The 19,610-nt window shown below is 35.9% G+C and overlaps 1 long non-coding RNA gene across 2 annotated transcripts in view; it reads left to right on the top strand.

Annotated features, from left to right (window-relative positions):
• The window catches only part of LOC141542347 (uncharacterized), a 156,316-nt gene that overhangs the window by 124,925 nt on the left and 11,781 nt on the right, over positions 1-19,610 (top strand). For both annotated transcript variants that reach the window (XR_012482134.1, XR_012482135.1), the window contains one exon: positions 18,330-18,427. This is a non-coding gene — a long non-coding RNA (uncharacterized LOC141542347). The remainder of the gene's footprint in view (positions 1-18,329; positions 18,428-19,610) is intronic.

Genomic DNA, 19,610 nt, shown 5'->3' with positions numbered 1-19,610 from the left:
AGCTTGAACCCTATGGGTTATGCTGTTGCAAGATCCATGTCCATTTACTGGGTGGTATGCCGTAGTTAGGGACTTGGTACATCCTATGGAGGGAATTGACACATCTATTGAAACTTTAATGAGAGGACTGTGGGATGATCTATTCCTATTGATGTCCTTTCACGGACTTGGACCACAAAAGCCCAGCAGAATTGGCAGAAATAGATAGGTTGTGATCTGTATCATGATAGGAATCCATTGAAGTCTTAGATGTTTAAGTAAGCATTTCATTTAAGCACAGAACTTGGACTCAGGAAGTCCTGAGTTCAAATATGACCTTAAATTCTTAATAGCTGTGTAACACTGGAAAAGTCACTTAACCTCTGCCTGTCTTAGTTTCCTCATCTGTAAAATAGGCATAATAATAACACTCACTTCCTAGGATTGTTGTAAGAATCAGATCAGGCAATATTGCAAAATGTATTGCAAATCTTAAATTATATAAATGCTAGTTATTGTTATTATTATTAAAGGCTCTTCTCAGACAAGATGTCATCCCATATGTATACATCAAAAGCATATAACATATGTGACTGCAGAAGTTTCTTTGTGATCTACTGAGAATTGACACCAAGAAAAGCATCAAACAGAGAGATTTATGTTCATCTGTTATCCAGTGCCATACATTATCTTTAAATGAATAAAGTGTCACAAGAAATAAATCTTAAATGGAGACTTTATCCACAAAGTTATGGAAGATGGACCTTTATAACCAGATAAGATATTTTGAAACAAGCTGAGCATCAGAAAGCAATTTTATTGTGAGTTTACCCTTTTGAAGACTAGCCAGTTCTTCACAATGAAAGGATTTTAGAATCATAGGCCTGTCCTGGAGTATATATTGAAAAGTCATGTAATATGAACCCTATTTTTTATTTTATTTTATTTTTTTAGCAAAATCACCTACCCATGATAAGTGATAACCAATTTTATTTTTAAAGGTTCTACTGATTCATTTCTTCAACTGTCAGGAAATCCTATTCTGTAGCAATAGTTTCAGCTCAGCCCTGTTATCTTTTTTTATTATTATTAATTTTATAATTATAATTTTTTTGACAGTACATATGCATGGGTAATTTTTTTTTTTTTTTTTTACATTATCCCTTGTATTCATTTTTCCAAATTTTCCCCTCTTTCCCTCTACTCCCTCCCCTAGATGACAGGCAATCCCATACATATTAAATGTGTTACAGTATAACCTAGATACAATATATATGTGTAAAACCAAATTTCTTGTTGCACACTAAGAATTGGATTCCGAAGGTATAAGTAACCTGGGTAGAAAGACGATAGTGCAAAGAGTTTACACTCGATTCCCAGTGTTCCTTCTCTGGGTGTAGTTATTTCTGTCCATCATTGATTAACTGGAACTGAATTAGATCTTCTTTATGTTGAAGATATTCACTTACATCAGAATATATCTTCATACAGTATTGTTGTTGAAGTGTATAATGATCTTCTGGTTCTGCTCATTTCACTCAGCAACAGTTGATGTAAGTCTCTCCAAACCTCTCTGTATTCATCTTGCTGGTCATTTCTTACAGAACAATAATATTCCATAGCATTCATATACCATAATTTACCCAACCATTCTCCAATTGATGGACATCCATTCATTTTCCAGTTTCTAGCCACTATGAAAAGGGCTGCCACAAACATTTTGGCACATACAAGTCCCTTTCCCTTCTTTAGTATTTCCTTGGGATATAAGCCCAGTAGTAGCACTGCTGGATCAAAGGTTATGCACAGTTTGATAACTTTTTGGGCATAGTTCCAAATTGTTCTCCAGAATGTCAGCCCTGTTATCTTGACCTTGACAAACTAAGACTAAAAAAAACTGGACATGGGACTCTGAATAAAGCCCTTTATAAGACTACTGCTTGAACAAGATGAGACCAGTGTGATGGAGGATGGAGAAAAAATAGAGAGGGTGAAGAGGGTGGACATTTATTCAGCTTCATTTTTTTTCTGTTAAGGAAAATGATTTTTAGAACTGAACAAAATGGTTAATCAGTCAATAAGCATTTGTTGAGTACCTACTATGTGCCAAGAACTGAATATACAAAAAATATATACCCTTGTTTCATGGAGGTCTCAATCTACTGACAAGATAACATGCAAATAACTGTGTATAAATAAGCAATATTGATTATGTCTAAGATAAATTGAAGATGACCAAGAGAGGGAAGGCATTAGAATTAAGAGGGCTTAGAACAGACTTCTTGCAGATGGTGAGATTTTAGCTACCAACAAGAGTGGTGAATAAAAGCATGGAAACCAAGATTAATCTAAGAGAGCCAGTAATGGCACATTGAGATTCCCTTGGTTAGCTCATGTTCCCTAGTCCAAGTGAAGGACATGTTCAGGTATTGAATAAGCTGACAGACATGATTGCTTAGTCATGGCTTTGATTTTAGAAGAATCAGGAAGAAAGGGGTGAAAGTACAGGATTGGAGAAAGCTTTAAAAGATGGGAGAGAAAATAGAGACTATTAATTTTAGACCTAGAAGCTGGATCAAAATTCTTGGTAAAATTTTAGAAAATTAGAAAAGGAAGTGGTGATTATAGGGAGCTTGCCCGGTTTCATCAATTATAGGTTATAGTTATTTATTATAGGTCATTTTCCAGGTTAATCTGGGATCTGGGAACTTGTTGCTAAAGCCATGATATAGGACCACACCGCAAAAACATTAACTTATGCTGTAGATAAATAGTTTATCTAGACCTTCTTGGCTGCTAACCACTTTCTCTCAGATATCCTCTTTTCTCTGGGTTTTCAAGACACTACTTTCTCTGGGTTCTTCTTTTACCTTACCTTTTACTGACCACTCCTTTTCTGCCTCCTTTACTGATTCATCATTCCATCCTGCCTCTGAACTGTGGGGATTCTCCAAGGATCTGTGCTCTGTCCTTGTCTTCCTTTTTTATTCTCTTTTCAGGAATGTTATCAATCCCTATGAGTTTTGTTATATTATCTTATATGTCTATGCAGGTTATTCACAATTTCTATATTTATACTTATATCTCAGAGAGACAGAGACAGAGACAGACAGACAGAGAGAAAGAGAAGGAAAGAAGAAAGGGAAGAAGAAAGGAAGGAAGGAAGGAAAGGAAGGAAAGAAGGGAAGGAAGAGAAAAGGGAAGAGAGAGAGGGGAAATGGGGTGAAGAGAGAAGAAGAGAGATGGAGAGAGAGAGAGAGAGAGAGAGAGAGAGAGAGAGAGAGAGAGAGAGAGAGAGATAGGAAATGGGCAAAAATCTCTTTAAAAATATGCTTGACCATTCTCCATTTGCTAAATGGTCAAAGGATATGAACAGACAATTTTCAGATGAAAAAATTGAAACTATTTCTAATCATATTAAAAGGTGATCCAAATCATATTGATCAGAGAAATGCAAATTAATACAACTCTGAGATACCACCTTATAACCCTCAGACTGGCTAAGATGACAGGAAAAGACAATGAAGAATGTTGGAGGGGATGCAGGAAAACTGGGACACTAACACCTTGCTGGTAGAATTGTGAACTGATCCAACCATTCTGGAGAGCAATTAGAAATATGCTCAAAGGGTTATCAAACTTTGCATACCTTTTGATCCAGCAGTGTTTCTGGCTTGTATCCTAGAGAGATCATAAAGGAGGAAAAGGGACCCACATGTACAAAATATTTGTGGTAGCCCTTTTTGTGGTGGCAAAAAAATGGAAACTGAGTGGATGTCCATCAATTGGAGAATGGCTGAATAAATTGTGATATATGAATGTAATTGAATATTATTGTTCTGTAAGAAACAACCAGCAGGATGATTTCAGAAAGGCCTGGAGAGACTTACATGAATTGATGAAGAATGAAGAGAATCAGGAGATCATTGTACACGGCAACAAGAAGATTATGCAATGATCAATTCTGATTGACATAGCTCTCTTCACCAGTTTCAATGATCTTTTACACCCAGAGAGAGGACTGTGGGAACTGAATGTGAATCACAACATAACATTTTCCCTCTTTGTTGTTTGCTTGCATTTTATTGTCTTTCTATTTTTTTCCTTTTTGATTTGATTTTTCTTGTGCAGAAACATAATTATATAAATATATATGCATATATTGGATTTAACATATTTTTTACTATGTTTAGCATACATTGGATTACTTACTATCTGGGGAGGAGGTGGGGAGAAGGGGGGCAAAAATTGGAACATAAGATTTTGCAAGGGTTAATGTTGAAAAATTATCCATGCATATCTTTTGAAAATTAAAAAGCTTTAATAATAATAAAAATAATATTCTTCACAAGTGGCATTGAGAGTTCACTTAGAGAACTTCAGTAATGTGTAGCTCATACCTTCCAAGACTTCCCAGTCAAGAAGTGTTTATTAAGTATTTACTAAGTGCCAGGCAGTCTTCTAATTACTGGGGACACAAATAAAGGTAAAAAGAGTCCCTCACAGAGTGTATGTTTTAATGGGGGAGACAACATGTAAATACATTTAAACAATTAGCACCTAATCAATACAGTCTTTCTATGTATTTTTGGAAACACAAAATGACTTATAACAGATTTGCAAAGCCTTGTAACAAAACCCATGCAATATTAATGAAACACAGGGTCCCATTGCCCTAAAGCAACTATAAAAAGATTAATGCTTCCTTGCCAGAAAGGAGGAAGATGGATAGACCTTTTCAGAGCCCATGATAAATAGGTCAGAAACCTACAGAAATACTTTTGGAATAAGCATCTGTCCCTTCACTGAACAATAGCAAAGGCTGAGACCCGATTCATGTCATTGTATTTGTTGAATGTAACTGGAAGTAGTTTCTCTCCAAATGGAGCTTATGAGATGACTAATGTCCATTCCAATCACAAGCCCTTTCAAGAATGTCATACACATAAACTACGTTGAAAAAGAAGCATTGAACTAATAAATGTCATATGAATTTGTCTATGGAGATGGAGATATTTGTAATCGCAATTTAGTACCAGGTCATTGCCATGAGAAATTATAGAATGGTTATTCATAGGGAGGTCAGACTTAGTGATTGATGGATATTGTTCAGAAAATGGTAGAAATTGTGTCACATCTCACTGCAGGCTGTAAAAATTTAGCACTTTCTGAATACTTAGCAAGATATGACTTGGTTGCTAGAATTATATATTAAAAGTCCACTAACTTTCTTGGAGGCTGGGTACATCTAGTTGGTGCAAGTAGATAAAGGGCCTAGCTTGGAATCAGCAAGACATTTTCCTGAATTTAAATCTGGTCACAGATACAAGCTTTATGATTCTCAGAAAGTTACTTAACTTCGTTTACCTCAGTTTCCTTATCTGTAGAACAAGCTAGAGAAGGAAATGGCAAAGCACTTCCATATCTTTGCTAGGACAATCCCAAATGGGGACACAAAGAGTTAAGACAGGAGTAAAAAACAACTAAAGAGTTTTCATGGACCAAGAATCTTTAAATTTGAATCCTGTAATTGCAGTTCTCAAAAGATCTTAGAGAACTCAATTAATTGTCACAATTATCACAGGACAAACCCACGATCACCCATGATCATCTGTATATAATAGAGCTGATTCATTAAAAAAATAGAGAACTGTATTTTATTAGGTGTTACTATAGCAACTACTTATATTCTACCAGTTATGTGGGGTGAGAGGGAAAGGGGTAAAGAGGAAGTTTCGAACTATGGAGACCTAGCGAAATCATGCATGAGAAATAGGATGAAGTAATATCATTTACTCAGTCCTGTCTATTACTGGAGTTGCACCAACAATGCCTTCATGTGTTAGGATTACCAGGTGAGAACTCAGGTTGTGAAACTGCGAATGGCTCATTAAATCAGTTATGGTCCCTTAAGCCGCGCCTGGTCATCCTAACATCCATGGATTCTACATAAAATAAACTTATATCTTAATTTAACTCAGTTGTTTTTTTTTAAAGGCAGTTATTTTATTGACCGATACCATAGTAGAACTTCAGAACAATAATAGCAGGCGAGGGGCTTGGCTCAGGACTGAATTACCTGAACTCCATTGAAAGAGGAGAATGTGATACTAATCATAATCAAATTAAACTTAAGGTCTGACCTTCCATTTCTGCCTATTGCAGAAGGCTGGATCAGTGTTGGATTCAATTTAACCAGTAAGCGGGAGGATAGGAGAAATTAAGCATTTTAAAGCATCTACTATGTGTCAGGCACTGCACTACATGCTTCACCCATATTATTTCATGTATTTATTTATTTCATCTGATATCCAAGGCACTGCGTTGGATTATGTTTTATTTTATTGGAAGCTCAAAATCTCTAGGGCACTATTTGGTATATAGATACAATCGTTGACAAAAGCCAGGGCTGATTAATAGCTACTGAATACATAAAAAATGCACCTGGCAGCCAATTATTATAAAAAGATATATATATATATGTATATATGTATATATATATATATATATATATATATATACATATATATATATCTTATAGAAGTAAATATTTGTAAACCTTTAAGTTTCTTAAAAAAATTTCCTGTGATAGCTCATTCCAAATAAATGTTACTTTTATTAAAATAATGTTATTTCTGTTTGCCATTCTATCATTCATGGTCTATGATGTTGGTTTACAAAGAAGGAAACAAGCATTTATTAAGCACCTACTATGTGTTCCACTTTTCCCTATGCTAAGTTCTTTACAAATGCCATTTTATTTGATCCTCACAATAACCAGTGAGGTGGGTGCTGTAATTATCCCCATTCTACAGTATGGAAACTGAGGCTGGAGGAAGTGAAGTAATGCATATATGGGTATGAGTATAAATCCCTGTTTGTAGGTATGTATTCATGCATGTGTGAAAACTGAAACATGGAGTCAGAGGCTATTCCTGCTGAATTAAAACGTGACAACACATATGAACATTGAAGAATCATATAAGCCTAAAAAAATTACTAGCCATTACCAAGATTGAATTATCATTAAATCGTGAATAACTTAATATTTAAATAGATTCATGAGTTCAGATGGGTTGCCATCCTGCCTCTCTCCTTCCTGTGACCTTGGACACCCTCCTCAGGGATCTCATTTTGGCATTTGATGCTTTGCACAGTCTGCCTTCCTTCCCAAGTGTCCATTCTTCCCATATCTCTATTTACTTCATGATCTCTCACCTGTTAGGGGCTTTCCAAACGTAGCACTTCCTCTTCCAGCTCCATGCCCTTGTATTGACCGACTGCATTCTGCCCGTCCTGTATCTTACATCTTCAGCGCTGGCTTCCTCCAAGACTCAAAGCCCATTTTCTGCAGGAGACCTGTCCCCCAGCTGCCAGAGACTTCATGTTTCAATTTCTCTTCATTTGTTCTTCATTTGTATCTGTTATGGGGAATTAACCGAATCAACCCCATAATAATAAAATTTAATTTTATTGATAATATTTATTGTCCTGCAAATTGCAAAGTGAGGGAGCCGAATGAAGATTTGCTTCTAAGAAAGGAACCTGTGCTCCAGTGGGACAATGCCTTATACTCCAACATAATGTGCTTAATTGTAGAACAGGCGGGTTGGAACGGTACCCAGTTATCTGCAGGCCGTCTCCCTCATTAGAGTGTGAGTGAGTTTCTGGGGAACAGAGACTGCTTTTGACTTTTCTCTGAATGGATAGCACATTCTGGGTACCTCCTTAATTAATACTCAAACATTTAGTCATTTTTAGTTAAGTCTGACTCTCTGTGACCCCATTTGGGATTTTCTCCGCAAAAATGCTGGAGTAGTTTACCATTTCCTTCTCTAGCTCATTTTACAGATGAGAAAACCGAGGCAAACCGGGTGAAGCGACTTGGCCAGGATCACACAGCTAGTGATTGACTAAGGCTGAATTTGAACTGAGGAAGACGAGTCATCCAAAACTGCACCCTCCAGGCTCTGCCATAAATGCTTGCTGACTAGCTCATTAATTTCCCTGGTGTCAGTTTCCTTACCTTTTAACAGGAAGAGCACAGGATGTAGCCAGGTAGCTTCGAAGGCAGGAAGATTGAATCCTCCAAACTGCACCCGCCGAGCTCTGCACTATGGCGCCCCCTAGCTGCCATAAATACTTGCTGACTAGCTTGTTAATTTCTCTGGCGTCAGTTTCCTTACCTTTTAACTGGAGGGGACCTAGGATGTAGCTCCGAAGTCAGGAAGACATGACTGGCTGTATGATGCTGGCAAGCCCCCGTAACCTCCATTTCCTTCAATCCACCGGAGACGGCAACGGCAAACCGCGATGTCTTTGCCAGTAAAAGCCCAAGGTCAGTCTTGTCCATGGAAGAGACAGACGGGACTGAAAGACTGAGGGGCCACAAAGATGAGGGAAATGGACCAGACAGCCGCCTCTAAAGCCTGTTCTAGCCTGACTCTGTGGTCCCATGATGCTGTTTCTCAAACAAGACGTTCCCTATCTCTCGGCATTTCCTCATTTATTTTTCTTCCTCCCTCATGACATTTACACATCAGCTCCATTCAGAGGACACCATACTTGGACTGGATGTACTTCTTGTGCTCCTCCTTGACTTATTTAGGGGTCGAGCCTAGCTTTGCTTCTCCTGCCCACAGGGCAAAAAAAAAGGGGCCAAATCTTTACAACATTAAGGACTTCCAGAGGGCCTTGGAAAATTAACCGAAGCACCATTTAGTTCACCTTGGAACCTTCAGGCCTTCCCATTCCCTGGACAATTTGACTCCCCTCTGCTTAGAAGGGGAGAATTGAGCCCTTTATATTTTAAAAATAGATTACAATCCACTCTCTTAATTAGTCATTTTCAATATGGAGCAATTTGGAGTGACCATGGTGATTTAAAAAATTGCTTTCTCTTTGTCAGTTGCTTTCTCCATATAAAAATATGAAGCTCATGTCAGTGTCACCCATCACTCCAGGAGCAAGGTGCTGGCAGAGATAGGATGTCTATAAAGCAAGAGATAAATTTTTCATTACTTCTTCTCGAAGGGAGATGGGGATTGGTTGGGATTTTAGTATTCATATTCTCTTGATTTATTATACAAATGCTTGGAATGTGTGATTATTCAACGTAACTAGGAGAATTGTTTAGACTTTAAATTTATAGCCTTGGAGAGAGCCAATTTCAAGTATATAAATAGGGCTAATTGCCTTGCGGATGTGTAGCTCTCTAAACAGTTAAGAGCAAAGTTTAATATCCATATAACTTTTGGAAATAAACTTGTAGATTGATGTTATTTCTTCCAACTATATAGATTTTTTATACTTTTAATATATAATCATGTAGGGTGACATCATTAAAAAAATTATTCAGAGGCTAGAGTGGATAGAGCTCTGGGTCTGGAATTAGAAAGATTTGAGTTAAAGCCTGCAGACCCTATTACCTGTGTGACCCTTTGCTTCAGTTTCCTCAGTTGTAAAATGGGCATAATAACAGCTTCTTCCTCCCAGGGTTGTTGTGATGATCAAATAAAGATAATATTTGTAAAGTGCTTATCACAGTGGCTTGGTACATAGTAGGCCCTTTATAAATGCTATTCCCTTCTTCTCATCCTTCACCCCCCCCCCCCCCCATACATAGTTTCATCAATTTAAGGTTGACTTTGGAAACTCCTCCACCTACACATGGTTGGGCAACTTTAGAGCTGGAAAGAACTTTAGACTTTAGATGTTATCTGGTCTCATTTACTCATTTTATAGATGAGAAAAATTGGGTCTAGAGAGCTATTATAAGTGATAGAATTGGATTTGAACTCCCACCCCCTGCCTTCCAGATCATCCCATCTTCCCAGGCTGAGAGGGAAGGTTCAGCTTTTGGGGCCAGGGACTGAAGCCACATTTGGGATGCTTGCCCCAAATCTATCTACTGATAGGGTTGCATGATCAAAGAAGTTTGAGGACTACCTCTCTGTCCATCTCATCTGTGACTGCACAAACCAGTAACATTTCCATTTCTTTGCATGCTATTATGAAGGAAAGAACACCGACATGAGCTAGGCCTATTAGAAAAGGAAGATAAATGGGATAGATAAATAGACAGAATGATAACCCATACTCATCTAGATCAAATTCAGAGCTTGCCATTTTAGGTATTGAGAGCAATTTAGTATAAGCCAAATATATGCAGTCTTTTCTGGAGAAAAAAAACAACAACAACCCTACAATGTTTTTTGCCTCATTCTTTGTAGAAGGATCTGAAAAAAATAACTTGAAAACAACAACAACTTTCCCTAACTATAAAGTAACCCCTCCAGGAAAGCCTTTCAAAACTTCATCTTAAGCATAACACCCAAGAAGTGTCAAGTCATTCATAATACATAATTAATATATTCCTTCATCTCTTTCCTCCTCAAGCCTAGGAATTGCAAAACTATTCATATTATGGTGGTGTTGTAAATAACACTCTTTTCAACTATTTGTTTCCATGTCTGGGCAGATGTAGCATTTAATTTGTCAGAACTGGAAAGTTATTTAGTTTCCTCAGTTTTTATTCTTGGATACCAGCATATAACTCCATGTATACCCTTTACCTCCACCTTTTTTTTGATAAGAAAAAAACATTTTTCATTTTTTCTAGCATTAATGAAAATCACATCACCCACTTACAAAGTCCATTTCTTTGTACAGTGGCAGCTCCTTTATCTGACAGCCTTAAGAGAATTTCATCATTATAGATAGAGAAACAAAGAAGCAAGTGATTGGAGAGAAGTGTAACAAAATAATTCAATCTATTAACTCAATGATTTCATTTTATTCAAAAAGAGTTTCTACTCAGAAACAAATCTTACATGCCATTAATATGAAAATACGCTAACTATAATCAGTTACCTTCCTTAATAGAGATTAGCTTTTGCTCTGAGCATACCTGATCACTAATTTGCCTATGGAATGTGTTCTTGGACTTGTATTTAGGTCTATACCTAAATGTTCATACAACTATGGATATATATTAATCTGGGATGGGTGAAGTGATATAAAGAGGAGTCATATTCCTGGAGGAACTAGAATCTCCTGGAGGAGAGCTGTGCAATCTCCTTTCCCCAACTTCCCCTTCAGTTCCCTTATCCCTTCTCTATATTCAAATTGTTTTCTTGCTTCTTTACTTTTTGCTGTTAATTGAGAGCATCACCTCTCAGACTGTGCAGAGGCAACCTAAGATAAGCTCTTCCCTTTCAGTTTGAGGGTAGTGAGCCAATAAGACGTTCTAGTTTTTAAAATTGCTGTTTTATTTACTTATTTATGGACAGATGGAGGTCTGGATTTGTCCATAATTCATTGATATATTACTAGAGGAATAAACTCCTCCAGGGAAACTCCATCTACTAATATAGACTTTTCCTTATATGCAATTTATAGTATCAGAAAGTTGCATGGATAAATGTAATTATTTAAGAGAACCAATTTTCTTAATTAAGTTTTTTATAAGAAAAAAAAAAAAACCTGGGTTTTATTTTTATACTTAAGCATAGATTCAGACCTTAGAGAAAACTTAAACAACCATGAGTATTCTGACAAGGTTTCTTATGGGCAAAAATACATCAGAGTGACAGAAAAATAATTCATTACTTATTACAGTCTTACACATTCTTCTTAAACTATAAAAGTTAAAGAGAAGATAGATCCATAATCTTGTGTACTTCAATGTCACAAAGTTGAGACAAACTTAAAAACAGTCATGATCTCATACATGCCCTAAAGAAATAAATGTCTCCTATAAACTCATTAGGTAAATTAAGTCACCTTAAAACTTAAACTAGATTTAAAGGATTCACAAATCAGCAAATGGAAGAGGAGGATTTATTTGTTGCTAAGGAGTCAGAGATAGTTGAGATTCTTCCCCAGAAGAAATCTAAAGTTCTTATCTAAGGCTTAATTAAAATAATGTAATTGTTCCCCTAGGGAATATCTGAGGAAGGGTTTGAACACAAGTCTTCCTGTCTTTGAGCTGGCTTTCTATTCTCTGTGTCATGCCATAGTCAATGACTTTTGTCCTGCCACTGAACATTGATGACTGAGAATGAGACTGATGACTTTGTGCAACTCTGCTTCTCATAAATCCAGTTCACTCTCAAGTTAAGACACAACTCTTGCACTATCATTGGTCCTCTTTGAAAATGTAGGACAAACAACATGCCATGCTGTGATAAAGAAACAAAAAAAAAGAAAGTGGGATATATAGAACAAAGGAATTTATTATTTCCTCTGTTAAATTGTACTAGAAACATATACGTGTATGATCCAAAAAAACCAAACTGTTTTGGATAATGTAATATTTATGTTTTGCCCTAGGGCAATCTTAAGGTAATTTAATCTCTTTTGAGGCAGGATCTTATCACAGAGATAGCTGTCACCATCACAGTCATCATAACAGCTAGAATATTGCAAAATATCTTATAAATATTGCCTCTTTATAAATATTATTAATAAGATTAGGGCTAGATCCCAATGACAACCATAGGAGGCAGATGCTGTTATTATCCCCCTTTTTTTTTTGCTGAGGCAATTGGGGTTAAGTGATTTGCCCAGGGTCACCCAGCTAGGAAGCATGAAGTGTCTGAGGCTGGATTTAAATTCATATCCTCCTGACTTCAGGGCTATTATCCCCATTTTTACAGAAAGAGAAACTAAAGCACATAATAGTTAACTGCCTGCCTAGAGTCCCACAGCTTGTAAGTATTTGAAATCAAATTTGAACTTAGGAATTCCTGAATTTCACATTCTGTACTAGATGTATCCATCCAGAAGCTTCATCCAGCTTTCTTATTTTATAGATGAAGAAGAGGCCCAGAAAGATTGAGTCAAATGAGTAGGAAGTGACAAAGCCAGGATTTGAACCTAGTTCCATCAATTGACCAAGTCTCCTTGGTTTTAATTTTCACCTTATTGACTGGTCCAGCACCCCCTATATGTTTGGGAGACTGCATCTGTCCATGTGGCTAGCATCCCCAAAGCTGGCCTCCAAGGACATCTTGAGCTCCCTTTAACTTTCTTAATGTCAAAATGAACAAAATCCCTTTCTTCCTTAGATCAGGCTTTTAAAAGTAAAGACTCAGAAACAAAGGAGAAAAGGAAAAGAACAAATTGCAGGAATAGAGAAACCGACAGCTTTACAAGGCACAGAGGGAGAGTGATGCTGATTTTAATACACTTGACATTGACTTTGTTAGTTTATCACCTGCAGGTGAATTCCCCAGCAGTCATGGAGCCATGTAATAGTTGCTGGCCATTATCATCCCTATAGCATTTCTCCATGGGATGTATTGCTTCTTGTCTCTAGGAAAAACAAAATACTACAAAGGATTTCTTTCTTTCTTAAAACTCTGCTCTCTGCAGTACTTCCTGTTCTGTTTCTGTTTCTTGACTCAGCCATGAAAATTCTTAGTTCACAGGCCTTTTAGCAAAGTTATAATGATGGACTTGTCCTGAGCCCAATGACCCTTTACTTGGAGTAGATTACCAGACTCACTTCCCCAGAGTCTCTTTTGATGATTAATCACTCCGGTAGCCTGGGGGAGGATTTCTCAGAATTCTGTAACTACAATTTTTCAAAACCAAATATACTGTAATAAGAGTTTTCACCTGTGGGAAAAGACAAGCTCTTTGTCTTTGCAACAATTTACTTTGATTATAAAAGCAAATGACATTGTGAATCAGTCCTTCTCTTGATCATCAATCCATGGATACTTCAAATTTTGTCCCTTGATAATGTCTTCCAGGAGTTAAAGTACAGATTGTAGGGATAGGGGAAGGTCTGGTCCTGTTATTTTTATTAGATAAGGAGCTCCCAGATGAGCAAATACTCTCTACCAATGAAGCTTAGCACCTTCTCTGCCAATCTGCTTCATTCTGCAACAATAGTAGCACTTATGAGAAGATCTGACCATGACTTCTCTATTCAACCAACTGCAGTGACAGAGTTGGAAGAGATCTTATGGTAGAGCTGTGAACTGGCCTGACTATTCTGGAGGACAATTTGGAACTATGCCCAAAAGAACTATAAAAATGTGCTAGTAGGTCTGTTAGTTGGTGTAGTGGATAGAGGATCAGCCCTGAAGTCAGGAGGACTTGAGTTCAAATTTGGCCACAGAAACTTAACGCTTCCTAGCTGTGTTACTTTGGGCAAGTCATTTAACCCCAATTGTCTCAGCCAAAAAAAAAAAGGTGTATCTTCTTTTTTTTTGAGCATTTTTCTTTTTCTTTTTTTTTTTTTTTTTTTAAATTTAAGCTTTTTATTTTCAAAATATATGCAAGGATAATTTTTCAACATGGACCCTTGCAAAACCTTGTGTTCCAGTTTTTCCCTCTCTTCCCTCCACCCCCTTTCCTAGATGGCAAGTAATCCAATATATATTAAACATGGTAAAAATATATGTAAATCAAAAATAAGCATACATATTTATACAGTTATCTTGCTTGTGCATATTCTTTGACCGAGCAATACCACTATCAGTTCTCTGAATAACTGATGAATAACTGTGAGATACTTGGATACTCTGTTCAATACAATGATCCAAGTCAGTTCTAAAAGACCCATGTCATAAAATGCTAACCATTTCCAGAGAGAGAACAGATGAACTCTGAGTGCAGATTGAAAAATACTTTATTTTAAACTTTATTTATTTTTTGCCTATTTTGTTTTTCAATGTGGCTAATATGCTTAACATGATTTCACACGTATAAATATATATTGCACACTCATATATCACATGTAAATATATTATTATAAAATATATATTATCATAAATATATATCATATCATGATATGTAATTTGCCTTTTCAATGGGTGGGAAAGGTGTGGGAGGGAGAGAATTTAGAACTAAAAATTAAGAAAAAAACAATGTTTAAAACAAATAATACATTTTTAAAAATTAAAAAAGGAGATTTTAGAAAATTATTTTCCAGTCTCCATAGAATTACTGCGTCAATTTCTTTAACATGCACTCATTCACCTTGAAGACCTTTAGCTGGGGGCTAGAGAAAAGGAGAGGAAAAAGGCTACCCATTCCACTTTTTGGTAGGTCCATTAGTTAGGAAATTTTTTCTTATAAGAAGCCTAAAACTGCTTCTATTTAATTTCTCCCTTTCTGCTACAACCTCTGCCTTTGGAGGTCCAGAAGAAGAGGCATAGACTCTCTTTCATATGACAGCTCTTAAAATATATGAAAACAGCCCTCATGTATCCCCTGAGTCTTCTTTCTGGTCTTCATATATCATGTGTCATGATGTTGAAATCCTTTTTTATTGGGATCCAGTTTATTCTAATGTTTCTCCATTTCCTGCTACAGTGTCTTAGCACCAAATAGGGCTTTACTGAGTGCTTGTTGATTGAATGATTATTCTGAACATTATTTAGATTTTCAGTATCCTCATTTATAACACTCAAAACTGAACAGGCTATTCGAGCTGTGGTCAGACTAGAGCAGAATACAAAGGTGCTCTCATCTACTTTGTTTTGGAAACTATTTCACTCTTAAGACAGCTCAAGATTGTGTTAGACATTTCATTTCCCATTGGGCTACACTCATTTTGTACTTTGACTTATATATCATGTCCCCACATATAGACCTGCTTCTTAGTTTGCTATTGTGTGTTGTCTTCCCATTTCATTATAAGTTTTTTGAGGGCACAAACTCTCTCTCTCTCTCTCTCTCTCTCTCTCTCTCTCTCTCTCTCTCTCTCTCTCTCTCTCTCTCTCTCTCTCTCTCTTTTTTTTTTAATAGTTTTTATTTACCAGATATATGCATGGGTAATTTTACAACACTGACAATTGCCAAACCTTTTGTTCTAATTTTCCCCTCCCCCCCATGGCAAGTTGAACAATACATGTTAAATATGTTACAGTATAAATTAAATACAATATATTATACATGACCAAACAGTTGTTTTGCTGTACAAAAAGAATCGGACTTTAAAATAGTGTACAATTAGCCTGTGAAGGAAATCAAAAAGGCAGGTGGACAAAAATAGAAGGATTGGGAATTCTATGCAGTGGTTCATAGTCATCTCCCAGAGTTCTTTCACTGAGTGTAGCTGGTTCAGTTCATTACTGCTCTATTGGAACTGATTTGGTTCATCTCATTGTTGAAGAGAGCCATGTCCATCAGAATTGATCATCATGTAGTATTATTGTTGATACCAATGATCTCCTGGTCCTGCTCATTTCACTCAGCATCAGTTTATGTAAGTCTCTCCAGGCCTTTCTGAAATCATCCTTTTGGTCATTTCTTATAGAGCAATAATATTCCATAACATTCATATACCACAATTTATTCAGCCATTCTCCAATTGATGGGCACCCACTTGGTTTCCAGTTTTGGGCCACTACAAAGAGAGCCGCCACAAATATTCTTGCACATACAGGTCCCTTTCCCTTCTTTAAGATCTCTTTGGGATATAAGCCCAGTAGTAATACTGCTGTGTCAAAGGGTATGCACAGTTGGATAACTTTTTGAGCATAGTTCCAAATTGCTCTCCAGAATGGCTGGATATATTCACAATTCCACCAACAATGTATCAGTGTCCCTGTTTTCCCACATCACCTCCAACATTCTTCATTACCTTTCCCTGTTATTCTAGCCATTCTGATAGATGTGTAGTGATATCTCAGAGTTGTCTTAATTTGCATTTCTCTGATTAATAATGACTTGGCGCATCTTTTCATATGGCTAGAAATAGTTTCAATTTCTTCATCTGAGAATTGTATGTTCATATCCTTTGACCATTTATCAGTTGGAGAATGGCTTGATTTCTTATAAATTAGAGTCAATTCTCTATATATTTTGAAAATGAGGCCTTTATCGGAACCTTTGACTGTAAAAATGTTTTCCCACTTTATTGTTTCCCTTTTAATCTTATCTGCATTAGTTTTGACAAACTATCTTTTTGTTTTGGTCCTATTACTATCTCCAACATTTAGCATAGTGCCTGGCTCACCTTTTTCCATTTCATTATCAACTCAGTGAATTTCCAATCTATTAAGACTCCTAGATCTTTTTTTTTTTTTCCAGTGAAATGCTATTTGCTCAAGTTTCTTCTATGTTGTATTTGAAAAAAGGGTGCATTCAATTCATGAAACTTTACATTTTTCTGTATTAAAGTTTGCAACTTGACCCATTATGATTTAGCCCAATTTTCTTGCCTACTGGTTCTCAAACTTTTTAGCCTCAGAACTCCTTTATATGCTTAAAATTATTTGAGAACTCCCTGAGAGATTTTATTTATTTTTTATATCTATATGTTTGTACACATAGATATTTAGCCATAGATACACAGATTTACATACATAGATATTTGCTGGCTTAAAAATTAAAGAATTTTAGTATTATTACAAAAATAGTTTTGACTTTATAGACTTCCAATAGGGTCTTGGTGACCCCTCTGGTTCTAGGACTACACTTTGAAAAAGACCTTCAAGATCTTTAGGTATTGTACCTCCATCATTCAAATGTCATTAAGTTAGTCAACAGTGTTTATTTGCTAAGCATTTTAAAGAGCCTACTCTTTAATAAGCATTATGCTAAGTGTAGAGTGTTGCTTTATCCCTTCCTTCCTCATGAAATCTTATAAACCTACTACTTATAGCTTAATTCGCAGTATCAAGTGCAATCTCTGGGACATTCCACAAGAAACTTCTCTCTATGTTATTTATTCATTAATGATTCCTTTTGGTTTCTAGTTACAGCTAATGCTACATCACTCTATTTTTTCTTCAAAAACAGCATGATGGAGTTGTCCAATACTTTACTATGTCTTACAGCATTCCTATAATCAATCACTAATAATTCTAGGAAAACATGGAGCGTCTTGTATTAGTATTCTACATGGGAAGGTCAATTTTACTGATTGGGAATAAGAGACAGTTAAACCTTTGTTATGCCATTCATACTAGTCCCTATTTAAGAGACAAGTGATTGGTTGGTCTAGCATAGGGACCCTTAACCTTTTTCTCAGTCATGGATCCCTTTGGGAACCTGATGAAACCTGTAATCTCATTCTGTGTTTAATTTTTAATACAGAGTACATTGATTACAATTCAAAGGAATCTAATTCTTATTAAAATAAAAATGTGCTTTTTCTTCATCTGAATTCATAAACACCAACCTATTTTCCAAATCTATCTCCACATTAAGAACCCCTAGTTTAGCATGACCTGCTTATTGATCAACTCCTGCCAGCTTCTTTGTGATTGTTGTTTCTTTTCTGAAGGTTCACTAACCAATGCCTTTGATAATATTTTAGAATTTTGTCAGGAATCAAAATCGAGTTCGCTGATCCATAATTTTCATATTTCTTTCTTTTCTTGCAGATCAGAACACTTAAGAGTCTTCATCTCCAAAAGTCTTAGAGTAGCAATTCCCTTGAGATCATTGGGAATCCTGGAGTCTCTTTCAAGTGGTACTTAAGGTCAGAATGATTTTATTAATAAAACTAAGTTGTTTCAGTTTCTAATTTGGTAAATATGAATGAAAACAAATTAAAGTTCTTTGGGTGTCCTCAATACTATATGTACATATGTATATATAAGTTCTTCAGGTGTCCTCAATACTATATGTACATATAGTATTGAGGACACCTGAAGAACTTATATATACATATATATATATATATATATATATATATATATATATATATATATATATATATATATATATATATATATATATATATATATATATATATATATATGTATACATATATATATATATATATATATATATATATATATATATATATATATATATATATATATATATATATATATATATATATATATATATATATATATATATATATAATATTGAGGACACCCAAAGAGAATGTATATACACATATGTATGCACACACATTACACACATATGTATACACACAAAACACACAATATATGTATACACATGTACATATATATATTTTAAAGACCAACAATTTGAGAAATATGGATCTAGAGATTTGAGCTTATTATGGGCAATAAAGAGCTCTCTTAGCAGGCATCTAGGTGACTTAGTGGAAAGAGTGATGGGCTAAGATTCAGGAAGTACTAAGTTCAAATCTATCCTCATGCCCTCAATAACTGTGTGACCCTTTGCAAGTCACTTAGCCTGTTTGCTTCAATTTACTGGAGAAGGAAATGGCGTACCAAGACAGTATCTTTGCCAAGAAAACCCTACAGACTGTATTGATCACAAAGAGTCAGACATAACTCAACAACCTATGGGATTTCTTATTAGTTCTTTTCTTATCTTGGAATTTAACACTTTATTAGTACACCCCTCTACCTCTCATTTCTACATGATCCAAGAATTAACTATTTAGCAGCCAGTCTACTGAGGTTATACCTCTTTGTGCAAAGGAAATCTGGTCCTTGGAAATTGGTATTTTATTCCTATAGTTTCAACCTCCTATAAATTCTGCACCAAAAATCCATGCATTGAGCTGGAGGCCTTTGTGTATCTTGATATTTCATATTAGAACTTTATATAGCACAGATGGAGAGCTGTAAGGGACCTCAGAGATCCAACTCCCTCCTTGGGGAATATAAGTGATGTCCACAGGTACTGGCTTAACAAATGACATAGGTCAGAATTCTGCT

Source organism: Sminthopsis crassicaudata, chromosome 5 (genome assembly GCF_048593235.1).
Source record: "Sminthopsis crassicaudata isolate SCR6 chromosome 5, ASM4859323v1, whole genome shotgun sequence".
In the NCBI taxonomy this organism is placed as follows: Eukaryota; Metazoa; Chordata; class Mammalia; order Dasyuromorphia; family Dasyuridae; genus Sminthopsis; species Sminthopsis crassicaudata.
Note: the sequence above shows the minus strand (reverse complement) of the source record. Positions and strands in the feature narration are given on the sequence as shown.